This window comes from Lathamus discolor, chromosome 3 (assembly GCF_037157495.1).
Source record: "Lathamus discolor isolate bLatDis1 chromosome 3, bLatDis1.hap1, whole genome shotgun sequence".
In the NCBI taxonomy this organism is placed as follows: domain Eukaryota; kingdom Metazoa; phylum Chordata; class Aves; order Psittaciformes; family Psittacidae; genus Lathamus; species Lathamus discolor.
Genome location: NC_088886.1, coordinates 14,047,598 through 14,066,548, shown reverse-complemented (window position 1 = coordinate 14,066,548; position 18,951 = coordinate 14,047,598). Strand labels below are relative to the sequence as shown.

General features: G+C 37.1%; 1 protein-coding gene across 8 annotated transcripts in view; it reads left to right on the top strand.

The window, feature by feature from the left end:
* The window catches only part of ZZZ3 (zinc finger ZZ-type containing 3), a 60,242-nt gene that overhangs the window by 2,999 nt on the left and 38,292 nt on the right, over nt 1–18,951 (top strand). The window contains exon 2 of one of the 8 annotated variants that reach the window (XM_065673611.1): nt 8,674–8,791. The exons of the other annotated variants lie outside the window; for them this stretch is intronic. The gene's annotated coding sequence lies outside the window, so the exon portion shown is untranslated. The remainder of the gene's footprint in view (nt 1–8,673; nt 8,792–18,951) is intronic. 8 annotated transcript variants of the gene reach the window in all.

Genomic DNA, 18,951 nt, shown 5'->3' with positions numbered 1-18,951 from the left:
ATTCTAGGTACTTGGATTAGGTTGGCTTCTGGTCAGTAAGAGAGTAAGAGTTCTCTCATGGACACAAGGTGGAGAGACTTGGGAAGCTGGAACAGAAGGCCTTGCAGTCTGCCCTACTTCCAATTACGTTTCTCTTTCTTTCTTCTTCTTCTTTTTTTTTTTTTTTTTTTTTTTAAATTATTCTGTCACATTTGAAAACCTCTCTTTAAAGTCTTTAGGGCTGATCTACTGGGGTTTGATTACTTTTGGTATTTCCAGAAATTAAAGTCTTTGTGGGAACTAATGATGCAGGTCTCCCTGTTCATAAAGAAAGAGACTCACAGGAGAGAACTTCTCAAGTGTTCAGCACTTCCTTATAGCCATAGAATTACGTTGTGCTTGCAGTTCTTGAAATGCAGTACTGTAAGACCTGTTGTTCTATTTCTTTAGGGTTGGTTTAAACATACTTAGATTATTCCAGACAGATATTTGTAGAACTTGTCCTTAAACACCTTGAAGAAGAAAAATTTTGTTACCTCTGTAGGCGGGAGTGAAGTTTCAGAAAGCGAGAAACTCTCACTTCTGTAGTGAGAAAGGTGGGTTTTTTTAGTTTCCAAATTAAGTGTTCTTTGCTGGAAATCAAGCTGCTGATTATAAGAACTTGCTTCTGGTAAACTTTACACTCTTAACACTTAAAGAGTATATTGTTCTCCTTTTAAGAACATTGTAAATACAGTTTCTAGTTGAACACCTGCCTCGGTTGTAGAAGAACCATCATGAGAGTTTGTTTTAGTTTTGTGAAAACCCTCTGCTGGAGTAACTCGTAAAACAAGAAATGCAAAGCTGAACAATAAATAGTGTTCAGTGCTCTCTTTCTTACTGAACATTTTTTCAAACAAAAGACTTTAAAAAACCCCTCTGATTAAGTGCAGCTTTGCAATCAGAACATTTGGTTTTGTAGCATAGTAGGTTGGTAATTTTTACAGTTTGTGTTCAAAATTTGTGTATTAGTTAACAGTTTGTGTTTACTCTCCCTTATGCAGGCAGTTGTCATACGAGAGTGTTTTATCTCTTCAGACAAAAAGCTTAGTAACTTATAATAATTGTTCTTTAAAGTTACTTTAATGTTTTGATGCTTATAATGAATTCAGTTAAATGTAGAAATACAAAAAGGTCAGCTAGTCCAATCCTCTTCACTTTGGAAGTGTACAGAGATCATTTCCTCTGATGACGAAGTTCCTCTTTTTTGTTGCTTGTTTAAGCAGCTCATCTCCCTGCAGTTAAAGTTTTACCTGATACTCAATTTAAATATTTCTGCTTTGCATTGAACTGATTGTTTTGTGTCTTGTTGCTTGAGAAATCAGTTGATTCTCCTTGTAGCAATTCTATATCTGTTAGATGGCCGTCAGCTGCTCTCCATTTTTTCTGGTCTGTTGAGCTTCATCATAAGACATAGGAATATGAATGTTGGCTGTTGAACTTCATCATAGGACATAGGAATATGAATGTTGGCAAGATAGACAATTTGATTGTTGAAGATTTTAAAGATGTTTCTATTCAGTCTTAAATACAGTTTTGATTAGTGAGCGAACATGGTGCCAGACGAACTAGAGGTGAAAAGGGTAAAAGCTTACCTTTCACAGAATATGTCAGTAGTAGAGCAGTGGGATTTTTGTCCATCTATTTTGGCTGTGTCATGAGGAATACGTGATTTATGTCCCTAAAATGCAGTGATATTGAACCTTTTAAAAACACTTATTTTAATTTAAAAATGTAAAAGTCAAAAGAAAAAAGTTCTTCACTCTGAGGGTGATGAGACACTGGGACAGGTGGTGTGGAGAAGCTGTGGCTGCCCCATCCCTGACAGTGTTAAAGGCCAGGTGGGATGGGGATTTGGGCAACCTGGTGTAGTGGAAAGGGGGTGGAACCCTCCCAACCCAGACCATTCTGTGATTCTTGAGAGTTTGCCCGTTGATACATAAATGGTAAAACATCCTGCATTTTGTTGTTGTTTTTTGTTATATTCATGTATGCATGCACGTAAGATCTGAATTTTTCAGAGCTAGTAATTTTTTTTTTGTGACTTGAAATGTCTCGGTAGTATTTCTAGTATAGGAAAGAAAAACAGGGAGATAGCCCAAATTCAGAATTGGAGGAGCTGTGCAATTGCGTTACTGTGCCACATACAAATACATTAAAGGGGGAGGAGAGTGGTAGAGCCTCCCCTGTATATTTGTGTTTGAAAGATACTCTGCCTGTACAGTAGTGTTAGGAATTTTATCTCCACGGCTAAAGAATATAGAAACAATAAAAATAGATACTGTCAGAGAAGATTTGCCATGCTGGTTAATTACCTAAATAAAGGCCTTAAGGATATTTAAAACTGAAGGCATGAATTGAGTGGAATTGTGCAGGTGTACTTTCTGAATTTAATCCTGTTTAGTATTTCAATTTGTGACCTGGAGAGCAGATTTACTAACTGCTGGATGGTGCAAACTGGGAGGGAATACAGGCATTAGTGCATGAAATGGTCTTGACAAATTGGATGAACGGTCTGAACTATATGGGATGCAGTTCAGTAAAAAGAAACACAAAATAATATGTTTGGGTAGCAACAATAAACTCAAATATGAGAAGCAACTGGGTGGGTGACAGTTCTGCAAATAAGCAGCTGTATCACAAAATGAACACAAAGGAGTAATGACAGTTCTATATAAAACCAAGAGTCATACTGGGATATATGGACAGGATTGCGTGTAAGATACGAAATTTGCCTGTGGTACTCATCGCAAGGCTGCAGATGATGTACTGTCTCCATTTTTGTTACTCCAAACAGATCTGGACCAACTCAAGAGTGGAGAAGAGTTGCAGTGTTGCAGTAATGACCTTTAAGGAAGAACTGAAAGAATTGCACTTGTTTAGTCTATTACAGAGGTGGGGAGGTAATAATAAGCTTCAAATATGGTAAAGGTTGTTGCAGAGAAGAATGTAATAAACTCTTCTCTTCAGGTAGGATACGAAATTATGGTCCTAAGAGCACAAAAGGTAATTTTGATGTTAGGAAAAACTTCCCAGCTCTATGGACAGATTACAGGGTTAAATATCTGAGAGAGGTAAGAGGTATCTGTTGCTGAAAGTGCTGTAGAAAAGGTTAAATAATCTCCTTTTAGAGGTGGTTTATGTGGTTATGTATAGCTGGTCTGTCCTTGGCATGGGGTTAGGATGACTTGTCAGCATTAGGTCTCTCCACATTTTTATGATTTTTGTAATTTTGTTGTGATTTAGTCAACAAAGCTTCATGGTGCAGAAAAAAAAATAATAAAATCAATAATGTGTCAGTTTGTAAGAGATAGGGGTTTCTTAAGAAAAATACCCTTTTTTTATAAAGCATTTTTATAGCCTTCTATAACAATATTGAAGATAACTTTGATAAGAGTCTTCTTTGTGGATTTAATATCTTTGACTAACCTTTATGTGTTTGGGGTTTTTATGATCCAATAGAAATAAACAGTGAAGAGTCTTTCCAGAAGACTCTGTTGAAGAGAAGCAAAGTTTAAAAGATTAAGTCTAGGAAGGCAGGGAATCAGGTGTGTTCCAGTTTCTGAAACAGAGCAAATCATGTGACTTCACCTTCTTTCTGTAGAACAGAGGCAACAGTTATTGTCTGATGCATATTTTGAGGGATAATCATTGCATATAAAATATCTTCACGTTCCTGAAGGGTTTGTTATATAAATACGAAGTTATTTAAAATTGGATTGTGTTCCATGAATTACAAATACATTTTAATCTTTCATGCTCATTACTGTGTAATAGTCATAATACTGAAAAGCCTAAATAGAAATGTGGCCTTTCTACTACATATACTGGTGCTGGTTTTAAACACTATTTATCCTGTGAGATTTTTTAAGTGATTTAAAAATATGTGATTAAATTGAAAGAACTAATGTGAACACAAATGAGTTGTTAAAGCTTTTTAAGGTTAAAAGTACTGGACAGTTTGATAAAGCTGTTTTGAACCACGTTCAGTTTACTTACTTGCTTTTTCTGTTCAAAATCAACTGCCGACATTCCATGTGATCTTGCTCAAGATTTTCTGATCTTTGACAAAGCTGCTATGGGCTTAATGAGAAACGAAGGATAGGCTCTGTGTCATATAGTATGTGCTCTGTAATTAGGAAAAGGGTTAAAGTGAAACAAATTTAATTACATTCTCAACATTTAAAAAGAGTTTAGAGGATTTAGATAAAATAATGCTTCCAATCTATTACTGCTTAATTGTAATCAGGTTTTTAGGACATTTTACATGTCACCAATGATATGGATTAAATTTGAGGGGTATCACCATTCTATTGTAATTGATGGGAAATTGTCACTAAACCATTGAGAAACAAAGTGTTGGTAACTGCATAGCTCTGGTTTTATATCCTGATACAGTGTTTGTTTAGTTGCAACTGCAGCAAGACATACATTGGAAGTTAATTCTTAATGGTTTTGTATACTTCAATTAAATAACTGATCTCAAAGCTGTTAATGAGAATCCTGTTTCTAAAGATCAATTCTAAGTAACAATGCAAACACTGTTCACTATGTTAGAAGTATGTCAGAAAATAAATTTGTTCCTTTCCTCGAATATTTTAAGTCTTCCAAGGGTTTTCCTTCTATTTATTGCTGTAGTACAGAGGCTTTTTTGTAGAGTGTGATAAAGGGGTCACAGTATTTCATGCAGTAAGGGCACAAAGGCTTAAGTTTTAGGCAGAGACAGATGTTCCTATTCCCTAAGCTCCACCTGAAGAGCTGAAACTGAGGAGAAATTGTCAGAACTGTGTGAAAAAGGCTATTTTAACCTGGAGTTTGGAGAAGTGTTTCTTGGAGAGTGGACTGGGGGAGTCTATAGGTGGTAACTGACTCAAAGACTTGGAGTGGGAATCTGTTAACATTCCAGCAAATGCTGGGGTTTGTTTGCGTTTTTAAAGTTCTTTTCCAAGTGCATGAAATTCCTTTGGCAACTGTAAAAATAGTATTTTATTAATGATTCTAACGTTAGAGTATGTTATGTGTTTTCCACCCATTACCTCTTCTTACTGGTTAGATATACTTGATTATGGTGCTTCTGTTAGTAGCTGCTCTGCTAAATTGTCACTTGAAAAGATTTGACAATGTTTTGGTGCTTTGCTGTGCTGCCAGCACTATTCTTTGGGTATTTCCTCAAAAGCTAGGCTTCAGGAAAAAGGAAGCTAACCAGATGTTCTCAGTTATTTTCTATCCTAAGTCTGCAACTTCATGGTGTTTTTTTGTGTCAACTTTGTGGAAATTCTGCTATATCCAGAAAAACTTCAGGACTGAAGAAGCCATTATTCACAGTATCATTGTGGAGGCTGCAGCAGTAATTGAAAAGTGCAATTACTTGTCATACATGCTTGCATAGTTTCGAGGAAGTGGTTTCTAACAGAACAAAGTGTAGTTACATCATTTCTCATCGGTGGGGTCAGCTGAGAATTTCTCTGCATCTATTGGGAATCCACTGATCCTTTGTTAAGAGGATTCCTGAGATACTTCACATGGAAAAGGTTCTGCACATAGCTGCCACCTCACAGCCAGTGCTGAAAAGGACAATGAGAAGCATTTACTCTTTGTCTGATGTCCTAGTGCAAACAAAGGTCACCATCCCACCCTAAAGTGAAGTCTTTTTAAGATTTCTTTTCTGACTTCACAGATGATTTCAAGACTTTTTAGGTACTAAGTCTTATTTCAGTGTAGTTCTTGAAATGTAGTTGTAAGGTCTTAGTTGTTGAACCAAAGAGAATTTTGCAAACCCTGAAGAATCCTCTATATTTTATTCTCATAAATAGATTGCTTTATGGAGCAGAGTTTGCTGTCAGGACCATTGAAATTATCCAAGTCTAAGTGTGAAGGAACAGATTTATTGGTGTTAAGATCTATGTAGTCTTTTGTTGTTGCTTTATGACCACCCCTCAAAAAAACCCCAACAAACAACAAACCACACCAACGATATCGGTAAACCATTTCTTGTTAATATTTGTTGATTTCAGTTAGGTCACTCGTGATCTGAAAATATCCCTGGTTAATTACAGCCTGGAAGTGGTTTTATTGAAACTTGCTCTGTTGCATGAAGGGTTTTGGGGTTTTTTTTTCACTCTTACCAAAATCCTGACGTAGAGAGTGAATCTTTTGCAGGGATATGGAGCTAAAGATGGGCCAGTTAGTATCATATTATCCAGTGTGACATGTCATTGATTTTTACCACTTGAGAGGTAACTCAGGTGATCAGACCTTTGTGTCCTGCTGTTAGGATGTAGCTCATGATTGAATTTAGTTGCAGTTAGATCAGCTACCTTTTTAAACTGTTGCTAGTTTGGTTTATGTCTCCATTTACTTGGCCCAGGAAATTCTCCCAAAGAAACTGTGCCAAAAGGTCAGGAGATTCTCCAGGAGAAAGAGGAGAGCTGTTGGAAAGGTCTACTGTGTAATATTTTTGGTACCATTTTCAGTTTTGATTCATGTGTCACTATGGCTTTGTTCTATGACTTCTACTAAATAATCATGTGGATGTTTCTTCCCATTCATTATTTCAGTAGACCTGACTTACAAAAGTAGGGTGAACTAGAAACTTAAGTCCTGTTCACTTGTCCTCCCTTAGATGTGTCCTTTACTACGTGTGAGCCCTATTACAGCTTCCCTAGTCCATTAGCTCTTGCTACTGCTTTGATACAGAAGTTTGCTTTTCTTATACTTAGAAGTTAACTTCTGTTGAAGTCTGGACAACTGTTTCTTTTTGGCCTTCTGTGAGTATATTTTCCATAATGAGAAAATGTCAAAAAGAGCCTAAGGGTTTGAATGAGTAACAAGTCAGAAGATAGGTGGTCTGTTTTTTTTCTCCTCTGATGCTTTTTTTGTGCCTCAGGTTCTGTCAGTGAAGACTTGCATCAACTGCATATCCATTAGATTTTCAGTAGAATTTTAACAGTTTTGTATTTGAGTGAAGAGTAAAACAGACTGAAAATAAACCAGGTAATGCTGTGACCTCTGCTTTGCAGAAGCAGACATGGAAGAAAGTTTCCACAAGGAGTTCACAATTCCAGTATAATACAGGTTATATAGCTGGACAATAGAGGTGGATGGAAACATTTAAGATGCTTAAATTATTTCATGTTCATCAGTTATAAAATATTTTTATCCTCCTCATGGAAGGTTAGAGTTCCACGTTAAGAGAAGTAACTGCTTCTTACACTTAGAAAACAAGAGAGCCTGAGAGCATCTCAGGGAGAGCCTGAAAGTAAGGCTTCGTATTACAGCCAACCTGATCCAGTGACTGTCACCAAAATACAGAGTTGTGACTCCCACTTTCCACTGACACCTGTGCTCATTTGACTATGACAGTAAGCCTGTTCAGGGAGCTAAACCAGCAGAAAAATAATGGCTCTTTTGTAGGGATCTGTATTTTCTAAATCAGCTTATTGTGAGATTGGGTTGAATACTAAAGCAGATGCATGGGAAAAATCAAGATGATGCACCTGAGAGTTACCAGGGAGTGGGATTGTTCTTCTTTGTAGATTAAATCACTTAACAGTAAAATGAAACCTCACCTGGGAAGTCCTGTTGGAAAATTAAAGAGGAATGCTTGAAGGCTCACCAGAATGTGAATCAACCCTGTTGATAAGGAGTGAGGTGATAGCTAGGTGTGGCGTGGTTTGATGTGTTAGAAAAGTATAGGGATGGTGGTGCCTTGGACAAATCAATAAGCTAAGGAAATGCTCTTTGGAGAAGTATCTAAATGGATATGAGTGGAGCAGGGGTAGAGGAAAGAGCTTTGAAGTAATTAGGATGCAAAATGCTGAGATCCTTATAAGAGTTACTCACTTGGGATAACAGGGGAAACATTCTCAGCTGACTCCTGAAAGCAGGTTCAAACGTTAAAAAATGTGTTTATCACTGGATCTTTGCAACCTTCATGGCCAGTGAATATGTAACCTTCAACATAGGTACAACATACTAGCAACAATGTACTTCTAATTATTATTCTGTTAACTCACACATGGATTTGCAAGGATAATCCAAATGGTATGCATGCAGAACTCCAGAAAGGAAGTAGTGCCATCTTAGCTGGCACATGATTTAAGAGGGGGATTTTTTCTCAAAATAGGCAGGTATTTAATATGTTAGGAGATGGCCAGTTGTTAATTTCAGTCAGTGTTAATTTCAATCGGATGCTTATAGAATAGTGATAATAAAATTATTTCAGTAATTGCAGTAAAGAAAACCACCTCTATTCTTATACTAGTCTAGAGATAACACAAATCTGACTCAAAAGAGTGGTGAAATCAAGAGCCATTAGAGCTGTAGAAGGATCTCACAAAACAGAATGGATGGGTGATAAAACAGAACCAGAAGCTTATTTTCAGAAATGTGAAGTAATGCATAAGAATAAAATAACTTAATGCAAAAAACACCAACACTGACTTTAAATCAGCTGTTGCTGCTCAGGAAAGGGTTCTGATAGACATTTTTGTACTAACATCAACTCAGTTTTCACTAGCTGTCAAAAATAAAAAAAGCACTGAGTATTATTAGAAAGGGGGCATAACACAAAACATTACTATTCTGTGGTAAAAATCCATGACATACATAGGCTATGCTTTGAATATGATTATCCTGCAGTGATCTCTCTTCTAGACTTAGTACAGAAAAAGGCAACAAGAATAATCAAACGTTTGGGATGGTTCCTGTACGTGGAATACCGAGAAGATAAGCCAAATAAAATAGCCAGTAGTCCCAGGAGTGCGCAGCAAAGGTATGTCCGCAGGTCTGCCTTGCCATACTTAGTCACTGTATTTCAGTACTTTCTTTGTTTCTAGGTACAGTGAAACTAATTTTTAAAGGGGGGGGGGGAGGGAGAACCTTACATTTGTGGGGTTTTTTTCACCTCCTGTTATCAAGAAAGGAATTTGTTTAACTACTTACTGCCCAAGGAGAGATAATAAATCATTAAGTGATGAGGGCTTAGTGTAGTCAAGATACAGCAAAGGCTGCTTAGGGGCTATATTCTTACTGTATTTGTTTTTCTTCTTTTATGGTTACAGCATTATGCTGTGGTTAATACAGTTGTTCATAGCTGAATAATTTAATTACATATTTTTGAATAGAAATTTTAGATATTCTCTAAAAGGACTTCCATTTTTTTGTAGTATTTTAGAAGAGGTTAAGCAGTTTTATGGATGGCAAGTAAATTACATTTGTTAAGTTGATCCTTACTTGATGTCAGCTCTTCCTAAGTAAGGAATGAGCATAGCATTTGGTTTGACATACCACTGTTAAATTCCTCAGACTAATTTGAAAAAAACTGTGCCTTAGAAAGGGTCAGTAAAGCTTTTTTAAGACATCACTGGCAAACTGTGATTTATTCTTAAAAAAGCTATGTAGTCTTCTGCTTGATATCTTTGTAAATGCAGATGTGCATGCGATTGTCGAAGTGAATGAATGTGATTTCTTACTTTTTAACTGCTTTCATTATTTTCGAATTCATACTATAAAGGTTCCAAAGTGTACAAATGGCAAACTCAGAAAGCTACTGGCCAAACTGGCTTTGGTCTTGTAAGAAATAAACATGTGGAGTAATCAGATCTCTGAATCTCTGCAACTGATGTTTCAGTGGGATGAAAATCGGAAAAAAAATCCGTTTTACATTATATTTGTGTAAGTCAATATGAAAAGCCATAGTAAATAACTTAGACGTTTAGTCTAAGTTTTATCTAATGACTTCAGAAGTTTTGAAATGTGTTTTCATTTGATACAGCATGTGGCCAACCTGGTGTGCATTTCAGAGGCAATGCCCCTGTTTGTAGGGAGTAAGAACTCAACTGTAAGTGCAGACTTTATACTGCTGTGATGGGTTAGCCATTTAGGAAACTAACTGAGCTCGGCAATCTGCTCGTGTTTGCTTAGAATAGGTATGGAAACTGTGTAATTCACACTCTCTGACCCAGCTTCTGGCAGCTCCTTCCTGTTGCCTGAATCTGTGATAAAATATGCTGAAGGTAAATGGTAGCTCTCTTTTCCTTTGTTCTTCTGCTTTGAGAAATTCTCTAGTGGCTGCCCCTGGAACTTGAATAGCCTTTTAATGTTCTGTCAGTCCCTTTACGTCCTGTTACAGGGTAATTGCAGTGAATGGTAGGATGAGCATCTCCTCTTTAAAAAAAATAAAGAGATAATCATTAAGAATTTTACCATAGCCAGACATGTATTTTTATATAAAAGGTAAAATGCTCTAATTGTTATTTTTATTAAAATGTGGTCATAGTTTGCACTGTATTATTGAATTAATAACTGCTGAAGTATAAAATCAGTGAAATATTATTGTAGTCACACTGTCAGGGTCTGACTGGAGAAAAACCCCAGTGCTGGACCCTGTTTCAGTTTGTGATCCCAAGAGTGAAATTAAGACACAAATGAGGTCAAGTACCATAATCGGACAGTTTGTTTATTACAAATTACAAAAAGACAGTTATTGTAAAAAAGGGAAATTATTGTAATAAAGGGTATAGCGATAGGACAGATTGGAAAAAGGGTAGAAAATGAAGCAAGAATTTGGGATGCAGAGAGGGAGAGAGTGAGACAGTTACCGCTGTGGATCCGGCAGTGTCCTGGGGATCCTTTGTCACCATCGTTGGTGGTGGGAGTTCTTCAGGGGTCGTAGTCTTGTAGTATCGGAGCAGAGTGTCCCCCCAAGAGTCGTCGTGGGTTGTATGTCCTCATGGAGGCATCCTTCTGGAGTCCCCTTGAAGGTACCCATTTTGGCAATGTTTTACTCTCCCTTTTATCAGGAGTTGGGGGAGTACTTCTGTTCTTCCTGGTGGACCAGTTTTTCTGGTCTTGCAGCCAACTGCACACACACAGGTGTCTGCAGCAATTTTTGAGATAATGGACAACAATTCCTCACACCAATCCTTGAGGTAATGGATGGAAGAGTCTTATCAGCTCTTTCTCATTCATCCCTCAGGCAATGGATGGAAGAGTCTTATCTCAACTCCCCCCACCCAGTCTCAGAGACAGTGGTCAGTGGAGTCCTATTTCAGTTCCTCACACCAATCCTTGAGGCAATGAAAAGAAGAGTCAGCTCTTTCCCACTCATCCCGCAGGCAGTGGATGGTGGAGTCCCATCTCAGCTTCTACCAGTCTTTGACACAGTGGACAGCGGAGTCTGATTTCAGATCAGTCTCTCACACATGCATCCTATTGTCTAGAGACAATAGGTAAAAGTCAAAACTGCGAGAAAGTACTTTGATTTCAGAAAATTAAAATGAGAAGAAGCACAATGTTATTAAAAAAACTTAAATTTCATATGTTCTATTAGGGTCGACACAACTGCAAATATACAGCTAGGTTATAAGTACTGAGTGTATCCATTTGAAACATCTATGATATTGTAGTTGAAAAGGCATACTTTGTTTATGCAGTAGCTTTCCATCCTTGACAAAAATGGGGATTTTTTCAATTTATTTTTATTCCTGAAAAAAAAAAATAAAGGGCAAGTCCTAAAAAGTGAAGCAGAAGGGGGGGGAGCTCTGTGTAAAACACTGAATTTTATTCTGAAAGTAAAAAAACCAAAACAATTGAAAGCAGTAAAGAGAAAGAACTGAAGTGGCTGTGAGAGTTGCTTTGGGTATCTAACCTTGCAGCCTTTCTTTTTTGCCAGGTTACGGGTCCTTATACCCATTTGTAAAAATGAAAAATGGCAATTTTCTTTCACAAACACGTAGGTGGAATAGCTCGAATGCTAAAAAATTATGGGAGCTCAAGGGATGACAGGGAAAAATCATGGAAGAGAAATCCATTAAAGTGTAGTAAATAGATAGAAATCACATATGATTTAAAAGAACCCTAGGCTATAAGTAGTTGGATGCTGGAAAGGTATTGTGTGCAGCAGCTCTTCCCTAGCCATCTGTTTATGGCTGCTGTTGGAGACAAAGCACTGATTAGATAGACCTTTGGTCTGACTCAGTGTGAGAAAAGAGGTTTGAAGTTAATAAAGTTTAAAATAATTGATTTGCTTTTAAAGTTAATGGGGAAGAAATTTTGAAAATGGATAAGCAACGTATAAGGGGAGTTATGTGTATGTGCATAGGCGACAGATGTTCATGTGCTTAGGCGGTAATAGGTAAGTCCTTTTTATATGTAGTGCAACATCTCAGTGTCTGGAGCAAGGAACATGTTTATGATAAAGTATTCAGCAAGTGGGAAGGGATAATAGAGTCAGAATGAATTTCTCACTTTGTGGGCAGTTCATTTTATGCTTGAGCAATGAGCATAGTTTTGGAAGTAAATTGCTTCATGTAGGTGCATGAAATCAACCTGAGTACTGCAAAACAACCCTAAATAACAGTAATATCAAGCAGAATACATGGGTATTCCTTGTCTCACAAATTTGAGTGAAGAAAACAAAAAGAAAAGCACGCAGAGGGTAAAACTGTAATTGTATTTCTGCATTGTGTTGACAGGTTAATTGTGGGTTTAGAATAACAGTGTAAAATCTCAGAAGTACTTTGGAATGCATTTTAAATCTATAAAATATGTATATTCAACAAGTTGTTAAGATACCTGGCGAAGAAAGAACTGATGCGTAGTTGTACTGTGTGTGAAAAGTTTCTCTCCTGGCTGAATCTTTCAAGATAATTAATTCGTGACTTTGAGAGATTAAGAAGGTATAGATTAGTCTGGTCTGAGTTTTTACTATGCCAGGGGCTGTAGAAACTGCAAAATTTATAAGCAAACCTACATCTAGATGAAAAATACAAGTGGAGCAAGGGTAAGTTATTTATAAGTGGTCATAGGATAAGCAAAGACCCGTAGTTATGGTAGAACCCCCCCCCGAAACTCTTTTTCCTGTGGTTTTTGCAGGTGATAATGGCATTTTATGCCAAAGTGTTCAAATCAAAAACATGTTCATATTGCGAAAGTAAGCAGTAACTAAAAGGCTGAGATTTTAAATGTAAATGCAGGCCAAACAGAGCTTTCTTTGTATTTCCAGTTAGTACTGTAAGCATGGGCAAGGCAGAACACAGAAAACCCAGGAAATGAAATGCAGCATGTTGTTTATCAGAGTGTACTAGCTTACAAAGACCTTCTGAGCAGAGCAAGAGAAGAAAGCAGAGTAGCAATCAAGCAAAACAAAATTATACCTTATATATACATAGTCCTATTTGAATTATATATATTAGAATGAAAAAGGAAAATAGACTAGCATTGTACTGTTAAATCAAGGAAATTCTGGCCAACTATCCTATCGATATTTGGATGGAGACAGAAGTAGCTAGAAAAAGTAGTATACTAGTTGAACTGGGACTACTCTTACAATAAGCTTCCTTTTCTCTTTTTAAAAACAAGGCCTCTATTACCAGCAAGGATGCTGTAATTAAAAGGAAAGGTATGTGATAATGTTTGTATTGTAAGTTTTGTTCTCAGTGCCTGGAGACAGATCAGCAATCAAACAGAAGGTGGCTGGCATGGTTACTTTAAGAGTTTTTAAAAAATGCAGTTGCTAATGCACTTAAAACACCTTCAATAGTTGCCAGTTAAAACTACAGGAATCCAAGTAGACTGAAATATGCATAGTGGTCTTCTTATTCAGAACACTTAAATACAGACTGAACAAAGAGTGAGAAGGTTGAACTATAGAGGGCTATGAAAATTCTCTGTTAATAAGCTCAGTGTCAGTTGCAAGGCAGAATTTGGAAAGAATCTAAGAATAAATTGTAAGACACTTGTAAGTGCTGATACCTGCAGTTCTGTCAGGACTCTTGAGAAGGTTTCTGTCTGTCTTGAAGTACTGTGGGGGAGACAGGTTCATCCTTGGAGTAGATGCTGGCATCCAGCTTACAGAGCAAGAACATGCTCAAAACTGCCTTGAAAGACTATGTGCAATGGCAAAGCTGTCATCTGTGGCTAACTGTAGCAGTAGTGTGGTGGATTAGACCAAATGTCAAAAAGAGAGAATGAAAATAAACAATATCCTGTATGGAAGGCTGGAACAAAAAGTAGGGATGGGTCTTTTTGCCACAAATAACTATTTTGAAAACTGCAGCGATGTTGAGGTTCTAACATAGAGGTATATCAATAAAACGTTTCAACAGCTATAGAACCTGAGACTGTTTCTGCAGAAAATAGATGCTTCTGTACTGGCTGTGTGCCAGAAGCTTGACTGGCTGAAATGAAGTCAGTTGTGCTATACGATTTTGTTAATATATCAAAGTCAGTCATAACACAGCCACATGAGCATAAAAGAGCTAGGGCTCATAAAAATAGCTGCCAATCAAAAAGCAACATAAGTCATTTATGGTTGGGCTTGATCTTAATGGTCTTTTCCAACCTAAATGATTCTATGATTTTATGGTAGCAGACTGTGGTTAAAGCACAGTTTGTTTTATAAGCTAGTCCATTACTTTCCAGAGCCCCCAGCATGTGAGAACACATATGTTAGGCTGTGGGGTGAGTGGTGCTACAACTCTGTATCCAGTATCAGCTCATGTGGCAAGGGATGCCTGTAATTCTGGGAGCATGAAAATGTATCTGGTCAGAAGATTGTGTGATTCTAAGACATAGCAGAACCACAGCACAGCTGTGACAAGCTTACTTTCTTTTATTCATGGATGCCAGGATAGCTCTGGATTCCCTCTGCGACCCCAGTGTGTCCAGAATGCATGTTAAGTATTTAGAACCATAATTCAGAATAAGCTTAGGCAATAAGGTGTCCCTCTATTTGTTTACCATTATCATGAGTTAACATTTGAGTCCCTTGCCCAGTTTAGCAGCCTCCCTAAATTTAGCTGGGAGTGAAGATCTCAGAAATGTAGAGTTTGTAGCTTTCATGAAAGTTGGAGTCCCCTTTTATGGGAACTGTTGCTTGCCTCATGCTCCCATTTTCCAAACTGTCTGGTACTTGCCTTAGTACTCATATGACAGGCGCAGCCTATGCAGAATACCTGGTGTGTGTATGTAGTACTGCTGATCTTGTATGTCACTGTTTGTCATTATGATAGCCTTCTGAGGCTTATGTAATTTTGCATATTAAAAGGTGTATTAATTGGTGTATTTCAAATGCATGCCTTTGACTGAAAACTCATCTGGGATAAAAATATATTCTATACAGTATTGCATACAGTTTGCACATTACACCGTACTTCAGAGCGGCATGTTTGCAGTCACTGTTCCAAAAGTAAATTGAGTAGAGTCTTCTACAAAGATTTTTTTAAAGGTGCACTGTTTCCGTTCATCAACCTCATTTTCATGTGTAAGCTGTTAGCAGAGTTATTAAGTACTTGATGACCCCTTACAATTGCAGCCTACCCGAAGGAAGAAAGAAATGTCTTTCTATGTTTGATAATTTCCGAACGTTGCAATAACAATTAGGAAATAAATATTTGTATGCAACTATGTTTAGCTGTTGTTAAGAGATTAAATGTGTTGGAGTCTATTCTGCTAGAATAACATCTTAATGAATGGCTACTCTAACCAAGTTAGTGTAATTAATTTTATGAGCTTTTTCAAGAACCTGTGTGATTTAATGTATCTGAAAGATGTTAATCACGTGTTGGTAATCCTGTACAGGATATTATTCTTTGGATAACAGCAAAGCTATTTAAGTAGCTGAATGGTTTCTCATGATGAAAGTGTATTATTTAGAGTGGGGCTTTCACCTAGGATGATGTAGTGGAGTGGGTAGGTGGGGTGAGAAGGATACAGGATGATGGCCAATGTGTGAGGTTAAGTGTGATTTTTTTAAATGGGACATGGAAGTTATTTGCATAGTCTTTTTTTAGTTTTCTTGATAAGTTGACTGTTGTCTGATAGAATTACTTTCTTGACTGATTAGTAAGTTAAGTCGGGGTGTTCAGTTAAGGCTACTGTCTTTTTTTCATGCTAAATGCACTTTGTATTAAATGACTTTGTATTAAAGTGAACTTCTTTTGCATATTTCTAAGAAGTTAAGATGAAGCAGTACTAGATGGTGTGTTGAAGTGTAGACTGTAGTTTATTGTTCCTAAGGCTGTGGTACCGCCTTGAAAAGTTCACATCTTTGCCTTTGGTTCTGGCCACGTAATCCCACTCTTGTGGTAAAACACGTTGTCCTATATGACCCACATGAAAAATTGATCAATCTGGACCCATCTGAAAAGAAAAAAAGAAAAGGTGATGTTTTTATCTCAGACCTATTTGTAGATTCGCTTCATAGCATAGTTCCAGAAATATTTGTGTTGACAGAGTTGTCACAGGTATTTGTAGCAGATTGGGTGCTCTGGTGATGTGTATAAATTAGTTGTGATTAGGTGAAATCCCGGATTCTGCCTACCTGCTTCTTCCAGTTATTCCCAGTTCCGGTTTCCCTATTTCACAGTTGGGATCTTTCTGTCTCCTAGCAGTTCATCAGGATTTCCAGCCTGTCTCTTTCTGCAGTCAGCATCCACTCATTTTGCTAATGTAGCTGCTCTCCTTACCTATTTGTTCATGTTTAGCATTCCCTGTAGCCTGCCTTCATCACAGTTCCACCAGGATTTCTGTTCTTAGATGCTTCTCTGTCCCAAATTCCAATTTCTTACTACAAAACATGGAGGTAGAAAAACTTCTTAAAGAAGTCAGATGTGTCTTAAGCACTAAGAGACTTTTAAAAAAATTGCATATTTGTGCACAGAAATGACTAATTATTTTGACGAAGAATTGAGGGGAAAAGGCAGCAGGGTGGGAGTATCAGTCTGAGGCAGATGCTTCAATGTATGATTTTAGTGCAAACTCTTAATTTCCCCAAGATGGAAGAAACTGAAAGCAGTTTCAGAAACTGAAATACATGCAGGATTTGTCTGTATGGAGAAAAAAATTGATAGAGTGGTTACCTTTCTAGAGTTCTGCTGTACAGTTACACTTTTATAGTTCAAGTTTAGTTTTATATTGCAACTTCATCTTGGAATGTTTGGCTGGAAAAGGGGTGATGCTTCCATCATACCCATCCTCCCAGTAAATTTCCTCATAGGTATCCTAGAAGAGTGACAAATATCAGTGCAGGCAGATGATTTGATAATGTGCTGCTGCCTGGAAGGGATACAAAGGAATGGATGTACGTTGCTTGTCATTGTCATATCACTTGCTGGTTTGACCTTTTTCTTTATTTTGTGGTTTTAGAGAAAGAGGAGTTAGTGTAAGACAGCGATGGAGAGGTGGAGATTAAGCTTTTGTTTTCGTGCGTCCTGTTATTTCAGTACCAGTTTCAGCTTACTTGTCCATTACATTCCCCCCCTGCCCCGAACGAACTAGAAACATTTTTTTTACATAAGATGATCTCATTCAGAAGTTGTCTTTTGTTTTGCTTTGCTTTTTCCCTCTTATGAAAGAATATGTTTGTTTGACCTGTTGAACCCACCTATTTTTAGGAAGAAAATTGAACTATCTGGTTCTTTGCCAGTTTTAGTTTGCGGTAAAGCATGTCCCTTGCTAGTTTGCTTTTAAAACCTGTTGATAATTTTTTCCTACTGTTGTAAATTTTTCCTTGTTCTTTATTTTATTTCATATTGGTATCCTTATATATAAGATAAATATAAGTAGTCCCATTCTGATGATCGGTATTTTGACCATATGTAATACAATATTACTGTGTCAGAGATGGCTGAAATCTCAGACTAATTCCAGATCATGGAGCCTCATAACTTATTTATTTTTACTTTTATTGTGTTTAAACTTTCATTGTAGCTTCAAGCTGCTTATTGTTATGTATTACTTCAGGTAAGATCTTCATAGTGTCTTTTGATGGAGGTTATTTCTATCACTTGAAAGTATTGCTTATTTTTATGTAATGTAAAATCAGAAAAATACAGTGTCTTCTTCAGAAAACTGATTTCTTGCTAATGTAGTTATGCTAAGCTCGGTATGTGTGGGAAGAGATGCTGGCATACTCTAGATGTGATAGACGAGTGAATATAATTTGTTAAATGGAATTCATCCCTAATTTAGTAATATCACTTTGTTAGGAAGTGATAGGCTTTATATGTGGAGATAAATTGAAGTCCTAATAATCTGATGTCTGTGCAGGTTGTCTTCTATTCAGAGGTTCTGTTGTTTGTTTTTTTTTTTGTCTTGGGAAACTGCTTCTGTAAGGGATTAGGTTCTGTTTACTTAAATAGGTTCTGCAATCTTCACTTTACACAAGACACTTTCCGTTTTTAAAAATGTAGTGTTAAATAACATACTACTGCTCTGCAGAGAATTTTAAGAATTGCTATTTTATACCACAGAGATACACCAGTTTTATTTATTAGCTTAAGTCATCTAGGAATAACACATTTAACCAGTACTATGCATGCTTACAGTGTATAAAATCTGATTGGTTTTCTTTTTCCTGTGTCACTGAAATAATGTGGTCTGGAATGCATAGCTGGTAAGGTAATGGTGTGATGATCAAGGTATCTCCAGGCAATCAGAACATGAAAGCTTATCCAGGATACCTTTGGTGTAATTCTCTGTGGAAAATGCAAAACCAGAAGATGTAATTTCGTGCCTGCTGCCCCTGTGGGCCATGGCATTGAGCATCTATGAGGTCCTGCTAATGATCAGATACTGTGTGCATGCATGCTTAGTGTGTGGATGCAGTGATTGCTTACAAGTTTATGACGTGCTCATAATAGAAGGTAATTACAAACAGGAGATTCATGATAAATGTTATGCTTTTTCTTTGTTAAACCACTTTAAGACTGAATTACAGATACAGGGTCAGGTCAGGCTCAGGTTTTGTCAACACTGATGATACTGTTTCTGAAGTAATTTTGGGATTTACTGCAGTATGGAATTAGAGAGTGCTACTGCTGTCAGGCATCCACAGTTGCAGTATCTGAACGTTGGAAGGCTTTAATCTTTATCACCATGCACTGTTATCATTAAGCATGAATGGAAACTGATTGTTAGATGAGATTCAGA